Here is an 11,467-nt window from a genome sequence, read left to right on the forward strand (position 1 = left end):
TAAACTATGTCTGATTCAGTTTATCTCTATATCATTTGAATGTATTGCCAGATAGTTTCACTGTATGTATCTATATTCACTGTATTATGTTTCATAATCTTTTGTATGTTTGATATCGTATGAGAACCCTGTGAATAGTTTAGTACTAGTTTGTGAGTTAGTCACTACCCTTTATGGATGATCAGTAAATCCTCCCTGGAAGTGTAACCAGAGTCTCCTGGAGGGAGAGCGAGGAATTTTTGAATAGATCTATTCGGGACTGACAATCCCACACCTTAACTGCTAGCTACAGTTAGGCGGGTACGCCTGGGGTGACAAATTCTGGATATCGTCCGACGTCTGACAAGCGTCAAGGTGGTCTCGTTGTCGTATCAGCATGGTTACCCGACTCACAATATGTATTAATATAAGTTTATTCACAACTTTGGTTTTGGAGATATATATCTAGTACGGGATGGTAATCCCATGGTTTTTGGTCTATAGGGTTCATATCTATTGCAGGATGTTATTCCTATGGTTAGAATCTATATCTAGTTCGGGATAGTGATCCCATGGTTTTATCAAAATATCTTATATCTAGTTCGGGATAGTAATCCTATGGTTTTATCAAAATATCTTATATCTAGTTCGGGATAGTAATCCCATGGTTTTAACAAACTATCTTGTATCTAGTCCGGGATGATAGTCCCATGGTATTAAATCTATATGTAGTACGGGATGTTAGTCCCAAGATTTTCAAACTATTTTCCATCTACAGTTCACGTATATTAAAGTATTTTATATCTAATTCGGGATAGTAATCCCAAGATTCTCAATATATAGTTTTATGTATTAAACTATACTCTGTGATATTCAATCGGTCTTGTAATTAGGAAAATATGGGATTTTCCTGGGGTAGCGTATAACGCGTAATTGAACTGTAATGAAGGATAACTAAACTGTTTTACATAAGAAAATATGAGATTTTCTTGGATAACAAACCTTTTCGGAAAACTAAAGGAAACTGGTACATTTTTCAGCAAACAAACATCTTATGAACTCACCAGCTTTATGCTGATTTTCAAACCGCTTGTATTCTCAGGTCCACGTTAGACAGGTACCCGGCGATATCTTTTGGAGAAGACGGAGTGCTCAAAAGACTCGTCTCAACTTTTGTTCATATGATATATGTATAACACTTGTACAATTTACTTTTGAAACAAATGTAAACTTTCAAATATATGTAATGTAATGGTTGTTTACTGTGATTACTATGTACATTGGATTTGATACTCAACGTGGAGTCAACCCCGGAAATGTTTCCGCCTTTGGTTTTTGGGGTGTGACACCCATGGAGGTACTTCATATAGCAGGAATCAATACAATCCAAAAGTCATCAAGATATTCATTTACATTTACATTATGAATCCTTGTGTTTCTATAATGTTCTCATTTCTCTTGCTCCTCCTTCTGACTACAACTGCCAGCCAATTGGTAGCAGTGGGAGAAGGGAGGAAATGATACAAACGGTGTCATGAACAAGTGTTTGGATAAGGAGAGAAATGATCTCCTTCTTTTCAAAGCTTCCCTTCAACACCATGATGATAGTCTCTCTACATGGAGAGCTGATGAACATGACTGCTGTAAATGGAGTGGAGTCATGTGCAGCACCCAAACAGGTCATGTCACAGAGCTTTACATTTCCGGTTGTAGTTTTGTAGGTGAGATAAGCCGTTCATTGCTTAACCTAACCTACTTGAATATTCTTGATCTTTCCTACAATTCTTTTCATGTAACCATTCCCACCTTCATTGGTTCCTTGACTGAGCTAAGTTGCCTTGATCTTTCCTACAGTTCTTTCAATGGAACCATTCCCAGGTGCATTGGTTCCTTGAGAGAATTAAGGCATCTTGATCTTTCAAATAACTCTCTTTATGGAACCATTCCTCCAGAGTTTGGAAACCTCACCAAATTGCAATACCTTGACCTTTCAAATGTTGGAAGGTGTAGAGTTGAAAACATAGAGTGGTTGTCTCATCTCTCTCTTTTGGAGGATCTGAGAATGGATGGGATTTCCCTAGCCACAGCAAATCATTGGGTAGATGCCATTTTGAGTCTACCAAAACTAACACATTTATCTTTAGGTGGATGTGAGCTGTCACAGGTCGTGTATCCATATTCTTCTTCATTTCTCAACTCTTCTTCTTCTTCTTCATCTATTGAGTCCCTTCATCTTGGAAACAACAATCTCAACTCATCCATGTATCGCTGGTTGCTCCCATTAACCACCAATAACCTCTGTTCTCTTGATCTCTCTGGCAACATGTTAGATGGTATACCCAAATATCTTGGTAACCTCTATAGTTTGGTAAGTTTGAACTTCAGTGACAACTCTGCCATTATCAAATTTCTTGATTTTCTCACCAACTTGTCTGGATGTACATCGCTTACATTAGCAGATTTGAGTGCTTATGGAAGCCAATTTACAGGGTCATTGTCCGATGAGATCCAAAAGTTTTCGTCCCTAGATTATTTGGACCTATCTGATAATCACTTAAATGGAAGTATAAGTGAGAAACTGTGGGAACTACCCTGGCTCCAAACCCTTGACCTTTCTTTTAATAATCTTAGAGTTCCTTCCACATATCACTTGTCAAACATCTCTTATGTTAAATATCTTGATCTGAGCTCTTGCAAGCTGCTAGGGCCTCGCTTCCCCAAATGGATTCACACATTCAAAAATCTTTACCATCTTGATCTTTCTAATACTGGAATTTCAGACACAATTCCTTTGGAGTTTTGGGACGTGTGGCCTTATCCTTTAACATATCTGAATCTCTCTTCCAACAATATTAGTAGGAAAGTGCCAGATTTATTTTTAATCTTTGACGCATATTCAGTGATAGATTTGAGTTCCAACAGCTTTTATGGTCCAATACCTAAATTCTCTTTCGAAATGGAATCAATAAATCTTTCCAGAAACAAATTCTCTGGAGGAATCTCTTTCATATGCCAAGCTGTTTATGGATTCTTATTATTTCTTGACCTCTCTCATAACTCATTAAGTGGACAACTCCCGGACTGTTTGTGGAATTTCGATTCCCTAACAGTTCTTAATCTGGGACACAACAATTTCTTTGGTAGGCTTCCTCCCTCCATTGGATCTATGATACAACTCCAGGTGTTGTATTTATACGATAACAACTTCTCTGGAGAATTGTCTTTCTCTTTATAAAATTGCACGAGTTTAATCTCGTTGGATTTGGGGGCCAACAAGTTTTCTGATAACGTGCCTGTCTGGATTGGGGAAAACTTATCAGGGTTGAATGTTCTTATCCTAAGATCAAACAAATTCTTTGGAACCATCCCTTTAGAATTATGTCACTTAGCAAATCTTCAAATTCTGGACTTGTCAATGAACAGTCTCCATGGAAGCATCCCCTCATGTTTGAGTAATCTTACCAGCATGCTTCACCAAGGAGGATTCTCACAAGATGTATTGTTTTATGAAAGAATAAGAGGTTATGCAACTAGAGCGGGGATATATGTCGACCAAGCACTGATCGAGTGGCAAGGAGTTGAACGTGAATTCTTTAGCACTCTGAAATTGTTGAAGGCCATTGACCTGTCAAGCAACAATTTAACAGGACAAATCCCATATCAAATTACCAATCTTTCTGACTTGATTGCCCTCAACCTGTCAAAGAACGAGTTATCTGGAGAGATTCCACAGAAAATTGGTGAGATGATAAATCTTGAGATTTTGGATTTATCCAGAAATAGTTTTTCGGGGCGGATACCATCAAGCATGTCTCATATGAGTTTCCTGAATTACCTAGACTTGTCATATAATAACTTTTCAGGGAGAATCCCAACTAGCACTCAACTCCAGTCCTTTCAACCTTCAAGATACAATGGAAATGCACATTTATGTGGACCCCCCCTAACCAAAAAGTGTCCTGGAGATGAACCAGAACTACCACCCATCATTGGTAAAAGTGAGGGTAATAGGGAAGACACAGATGATGAACTCATGGGATGGTTTTATATTGGTGGGGGGATGGGTTTTGTTACCAGATTTTGAATTGCATGTGGGGTTTTACTTTTCAACCGACGTGGGAGACATGCATTTTTTCAATTTTATGAGAGCTTCAAGGATTGGGTTTATGTGAAGGTGGTTGTGTTCATTGCAAATTTGCAATAGGCTAGACAGCAGTAGTTTGTGATCGAGTTTGTATTTTTGACTTCTTATTTTCCATTATGTAATGTAATGTAATTTGGCAGGGTTTTTAAGTCCCGGATATCAATAAATTTGCCACTAACACCATGGGTGGCCATTTTGTCCGTGTTGTATGAAATAAGACATTATGGATGAAAATTAGGGGTGCATAAAAAAACCGGTTTGGAAAAATTAAAAAAAATTAAAAAAAAAAAAAAAAGGAAACCGTCGGTTTAGTACCTTTTTGAAATATGATAACAATAACTTTTAAGTATTTGAAACAGATAAAATATTTAATTATTACTTATTTATATATTAAAAGAGAACAACCCATTTTGGCTTCCATACAATATGTGGCCAAACCTGTACCTCTTGACCATTACATACCTGGGAAATTGGATCATCTATTTTAATACTCTCGCAGAGAAAAGAAACATAAGTTATGAGCAAATCACATTTTTTGTCCTGGAGTAGTATAGTTTATTTTTTCAGTTTTAGTCACAAAAAGTTTGTCTCTTGCAGTTTGGTCCATGTTTCATGTTTTTTTCAACGTTGGTGGTCCCTAGTCTAAGTAAAATAAGTATATTTTTGGGGCAAAATATGAAAAGGATCAGCTATTGATAAAGATCCAGAGCCAAATCGCTTCGTTGAATAGCCCAACAAGCTTAGAATGTGGATAGTTCAAGCCACATGTAGGGAAGTGATGCCATGAGTTAGTTATTTTGTTTGAGGAATATTATTTAGTGGAGCATATGATTGTGAGGTGAAGGTCATGATTTGATTTCCTAAAAAGATGATTAGGGATTGTAATCGGCCTTGTGGCTTGGACTGTAAGAACTTTTTTTAAGTTTTTTGGTTTTTACAAATTCAATGGAAATCCATATCCTCCCTTCTTATCCTCCAATTTTCCTGATATTGCCTTAGTATTTTTATCAGCTATACTCTGGTAATAATAATAAATAAATAAATAAATAAAAACCGTTTTACGTGGAACAAGGACAAAGAGGATTACAAATCCTAAATTAAGGACCAAAATTGTAAGAGAAAACTTTTTGGAACCAAAATTGAAAAAATCATCTATACTCAGGGACCGAAAATATAAATAACTCTTAACATTTATTAGAAAGTTATTAAGTTAGTTTTGCTAGCCTTTGCAGCATCATCAGAATTGTTCTTCATGGATGCATATGCAAGCCATGGATCTATCACATAAAAAGTCAAAAGATGGTCCTGAGTGGCAGTATTGTAAATTGATGAAATGAAGACCAATCATTTTACTTACTGTAAATCCAACTCTTGTTGATGGAGGCAATGTTCTAGGACAATCTTGCATCATACATTCAAACCATGTAGAAGACTTGAGTGAAGTTTTTGTTGAATCCTTGTATGTGGAATCCAAAGAGATGATTCCATAAGCAAAGAAGCTAGTATAGCTATTTTATGGGACAAGGACCAAATCATATGGAACATTATTGCAGTTTACTCTTTAAAGAAATTAACAACCTTAAGCTTTTAAATAAAATTACTTTGAAGATTGTAGGCATCTAAATACACTTTTATAAGCTATAAAAGAAGCTACATGGGATTAACAAACTCCTTTATAGAATTATAGCTCCACTAGTTTTTGAGAGCTCATCAATGAAAAGGTCAATCTCAGGAATTAACTGCAGTTAAATGTAATTAATAATAAAAATCAAGACTGTGAAATGACATCGCTACTTTATAGTGGCACTAACTCTCACAGGAATTTCTAGATTAACAACAGCAGCAACAACATACCCCAAGAATCTCATTAGAATGGGGTACGAGTGGTAGATGTCAACAGTTATGCCTCCACTGAAGGGTGGTGAGTTATAGCCTCACATTGTAGACCTCCAGCATGTGCAAAACAAGAATGTCCACGATTGTATGCAGTTGCAAAGTTGAATTGGAGTCCATATGTATCTTGGAAAAGCACAACTCATCTCAAACCAGCATCCTTCCGAACAAAGATAGTTCCTTAAATAATAATGAAATATTTATTTTAATAAAAAAAAGTCAATCAAATAAGAAAAAGTAGAGCAGAGATATGGATTTTAATATAAGAATCCATATCCTAATTTTAAGATATTTCGAATTCCAAACATCTGAAATTTCGGATACTGGATTTAGATTTTATGTCGCATATATTAAATGCAATCCTTTTATTATTTAAAAAATAGAACCAAGTAAATTATTTAGCTAAATTAACATAAATGATAAACTACAATACCAATTAACATGAATAATTAAAACCTTTAAAATTTTCTCCAAAAAAAACTATTTTCAACGGCTAAAAGATGATGGGATACCTTTTTTTTTAAACAATCTTTAAGCGAAGTGTGTATTATAATAGAAATTCAAGAATGTTTCACTTTTCTATTGACATATCAAAATTGGTAAAGTGGTGCATGTATTAGGTGATGAAAGGCAATAATCTTCAAATGATCACATTTCATTAACTACCCTTCTTATAACATCTATAATAGATCTTTTTGGTGGAGATTTTTCATGAAAAACTTTGAAATTAGAAAATATATTTGATCTTCATGACATGAGAGTTTTTAAATTTGTTTATTTATATGACACACTAGTTGTGAGACTCATGTATATGGGTTAATTTTAAAAAAAAGTTAAATATAAATGTAAAAACATTTGAGAACTTTGAATTTATATAAAAATAAGAAAAATAATGAATTATTATAATCAAAATTAAAAGGTAAGTCCATTGATAAAATTAATATTCATTTATTACTATATTTATTGTAATTATTACATTAAAGTATTATGTGGAATTTATTGAAATAGAAAAACTCATAAAATGACATGTGAAAAAGAAATTAATTCAAAATAAACACAAAATAACATTTTGCAAATTGAATGAGAATGTGACATGTGGCAAAAAAAACTTTCATTTATTAGAGTAGATTATTTTTCTTTATAAGTTTACTAAATTATGACCCCCATAAAACGCGGAAGAACATATAAAACAATACATATAAAAGTATAAAAAGCTGACATAATAATAATAATAATAATAATAATAATAATAATAATAATAATAATAATAATAATACAACACAAACAAACCTAGGGGATGTTTGATGTGTAGTTGACTAGTCGGTTAGCACTGGTTAGCACTATTTGGCTGACTCTGTCCGATATGTTTGATAGTTATTTAATTCGTCTCACCCATATAGTATCTACTGACCCAACTTTCGATTCGGTGCACTAAAAAAATGTAGCTGACTTCTTGACATTTTTGCCCTAAGAAAAATCACGCTTATTTTCCTAACACTGTGTTCTTGAGTTTAAATTTTAAAGAAGACGGGGGAAATGGAGGGGAGGGGGAAGAAAGGGAAGAAGATGGAAAGAAAAAAAAATGTTGCAGTGTTCTCTGGTTGTAAAAGGAAATGGAGGAGTAATAGGAACAAATTATATTTTTACCCCTAGTTAAATAAAGTTGGAGTGTTAAAAAATAAAAAAGGATAAGATTATGGTCTTTTTGTGTTTCCTTCCCAATCCGCTCAAATATGAGTGGAAAGAGAGACCGTTTTTTTCTTCTTCATTCTTGCTTTCAATCCTCTCCTTCCCTTTTCTTTCTCTCCTTAACAACAACTAAGAACACCTCCCTCCTCTCAATCCTCTCTTTTCCTCCCTTTTCACTCTTAAAAAAAAACTCAAGAACTGTAGCATCCAGATTTCCAGGTATTGTATTTTATCATTTATTTTTGGAGTTTAAGAGAGAGACTCGACAAGTTGGCGCCTAGACTCGTCGAGTAGGATCGCGATTCGCTGACTGGATAAATGAAGGGACTCGACGAGTCTGAAAGGGTGGACTCGATGAGTCCGTGCTGACGACTGAAACCCTAAATCCACGAGCCTTTGCCCTATTTAAAGGACCTTATAGCCCTCATTTGCGGCTACCAGTCTAGAGAGAGATACCCTAGCGATCTTGAGCGAGTTGTGAGAGAGTTTGAGCCTCTTTGATCGTTTTTGGTGTGATTTAGCAAAGGAGAAAGTGTTTCCAGCAAGGGGAGGTGAAGAGGATTGCATTCCAGTGGGTTTTCAGCTTGGATCTACAAGATTGAGGTAGTTATTCGACCCTATTCTTCTGTTTTGCTTAAGAGCATTGAATCTAGGGTTTCTATATCTTTTGTGGCTTGTTTGGTTTAGTTTAGTGTCCCATTGAGTAATAGACTTTTGATTTGGACCTTTTGAGGTCCAGAGAGCTTGAACCATCCTGCTTTTTATGGTTCTATGGAGGAAAGGGACATAGGTTGCCATGTTAGAAGGTATTTCACCAAAATAAGCCTAGAGTGCATTGCATGTGTACCAAGATTCGACCTTTACGTGGTTATTGGTCATGGTGAAGTCAGATCTATAGGTTAGAGAAGCAGATCTGACCTCAGAAGGTCATTTGAGTGTTGTCATGGGAGCAACTCGCCGAGTTCATAAGTGGACTCGACGAGTCGAGTTGGGGTTGCCTTGCGATTCGTTGAAGAGTAACCCGGCGAGTGGAGAAGGGACTCGTAGTGCCAGGGGAGGCTTAGAAGGATTCAGAGGACCTGCATGGACTCGCCGAGTCGCCCGTGAGCACTCAATGAGTCTGTTCAAAGTTTGACCATTGACCGGAGTTGACTTCGTTGACTTTTAGGGTTTAGTCAATGTTTGGACTTTTGAGCCATTAGAGGGGTAGAATGGTCTTTTACCCTTCTTAGAGAACTTATAGAGAGCGGTTAGCCTAGCCTTTGAAAGTTGTATTAATTAGAGTAATTATTTATGTGATTTGGTGGAGGCTAGTGCAGTATTTCCGAGTTCGAGGTTCACCGAATTATCCGAGGTGAGTCTTCTCACTATACTTTACCTTGAGTGGTAATTAGAGTTATGTGATAAAGTATCTTATATGCTATGTATGTGATGTGTTGCACTGCATTATTTCTATGTGATTTATGTTGTGTGTACACACCAGAGTTTACAGAGTTAGGACTGGAAGGTCCACAGAGTTAGGACCAGAGGGTCCACAGAGTTAGGGCCAGAGGGCCCACATAGTGATAGCCTTGAGTGGCTAATATGTGTTATATGTGGTATTTTGGGGAACTCACTAAACATTTATGCTTACAGTGTTTTGTGTTATGTGTTTCAGGTACTAGTGATGATCGCGGGAAGGCGCCGGCAGGATCAGTACACACACGAGGAGTTTTTATACATTATGATCTTGGGTTGTGTTTTATGGATTGATATGTGATACAATGAGATTTTCATAATATTTATGAATGAAAGTATGTTTTTAAAATGTGAAAAATTGTTTTGAAAATTACGGTGTTACAAGTTGGTATCAAAGCCTTGGTTTGAGGGATTCGGGTGCAACTTCGAGCGTATCTGAACTCAAACTGAGGATTTGAGAGATTTTGCAAAATAAAAGAAAGTTTTTCTAAAAGAGTAAAAGGTTTTGAAAAAGAGCAGAGTAGAGCAGTGTGTACGATCAGCCAGCGCCCGAACGGTGATTTCCCAAAATACCCTTACTTTATGTGTTTTGAGATATGATATGATATGTTATGCATGCTAGAGTAGGCTAGGTATTCTTATTAGGACTAGAGTGGCCTGATTTGTGATGCCTTAGCCTAGGGGTTTTGCTGCTAGGAGATGCTTGAGAGTGAGTAGATAGCAGCGAGGAGCTTATGAGAGATCTACTAGAGAGTAGACTATGCATAATGAGAGTAGAGTACTTGGGATTTGGGATCCTAGGAGGATGACTTGGGGTGAATAATGATGTGGTGTGGACGGTAGTATTGGGCCCGTACTACTGAAGACACCGGAGCAGTGCACATCCCAAGTAAGAATCCTAAGGTACCAAGGAGCGAGTAGGGTAGAGTTATCGAGTGTGAGTACGCTCGAGCGAGTCTCTGATATTTCTTAAGTTGTATTTCAGAGACATCATGGTTGGGACACGCCACAGACCAGAGACCAGCGGAGTGAGTGATGAGGAGCTCTGCCAGATGATTCATGAGGAGGTGGTCGCGGCTATCCATGCAGAGATTCCAGTTTGGGTCTATTAAGACCACATTCATTGAGACTTTTGATGAGAGATATGCTGCAGTTACTGAGGCTTCAGCCGCTGCAGCTACCGCGACTGTGGCTGCTGCCAGACCTCAGGGTGGTGATTCATTGCTGTTCCAGGAGTTCAGCAACACGAAACCACCAGAGTTTGATGGGACGCAGGATCCGATTGTTGCGATGAGGTGGATTTCTGACATCAAAGGATGTTTCTGTATGTGTTCATGTCCAGAGCATTTGAGGGTCCGGTTCGCACTAAACCAGCTTCGCGTGGGAGAGAAGGACTGGTGGAAGTTTGTTACGGCGCACTATTTGTCTGCTGAGCTTGTCGCGGTGACCTGGGAGAGGTCCACCTCTATGTTCCTGTTGGATAAATGTCTAAGTCCATAACTATAATTGGTAAGACTTGACCCGACCCAGCATGGTCCATTTGGGTTGCATGGCATTGGGACAATTGGATAGACAAGTTGAGGAAAAAGGATACTATTGATTTATATTAATATATTATAAGTTCTAATATATTAATATATAATCATATTATTTATTTAGTATTGATCAAGAATTAACTTATAATTAATTAAGTGGTCAAAAGGAACTAAATAAATATGGACTCTTAGATATATATGTGTGATGGGCCAAGTTCATTTAGGTTGGGCTAAGTCTTCATGGATAGTCCATGGAGTGTTTAACCCATGGATCATATTAAATGAAGGGTCATGGGTTTAACCCTAATCACCACAATATATAAAGATGTCATTGGTTGGTGAAATTGGCACTAGTGTGTGTACACAAAAGGGCAAGGCCGATTTCTAAGAGAGAACCAAAAGTATTGTTATTCTCAAGGTTATTCCAAGTGTTCATGGTGTTGTGTGAACCATTTGAGGTGTCACATTTGAGGCACTAGGCACTTAAGCTTCATGAAGACAATCTACACCAAAAGGTATGTAATTCTAACTTGTTATATTCATATGAATCCATGTTCTTATGCTAGTTAGGATGAATACCTTGGAATATTCATATTTGTATGTATAATAGAGAAAACATAGATCCAAGGTATTTAGGGTTGCATGTACACTTAGGAGTGTTAGAATGCTCAAAACCCAATAGTTCCGTGATGAGTATGTTCCCTCGGTGGAGAGGGAGCGTTTGGCCCAAGAGTTTTCTGACCCTCAAGCAGGGTACTGAGTCTGTTCC

At 36.9% G+C, this 11,467-nt stretch overlaps 1 pseudogene; it reads left to right on the forward strand.

The window, feature by feature from the left end:
- Positions 1-1,513: 1,513 nt before the first annotated feature.
- LOC145059810 (receptor-like protein EIX2) lies at positions 1,514-4,183 on the forward strand (annotated as a pseudogene).
- The last annotated feature ends 7,284 nt before the right edge of the window (positions 4,184-11,467 follow it).

The sequence above is a fragment of the Lactuca serriola genome, chromosome 6 (assembly GCF_051521515.1).
Source record: "Lactuca serriola cultivar US96UC23 chromosome 6, Lser_US96UC23_V15, whole genome shotgun sequence".
NCBI lineage: Eukaryota > Viridiplantae > Streptophyta > Magnoliopsida > Asterales > Asteraceae > Lactuca > Lactuca serriola.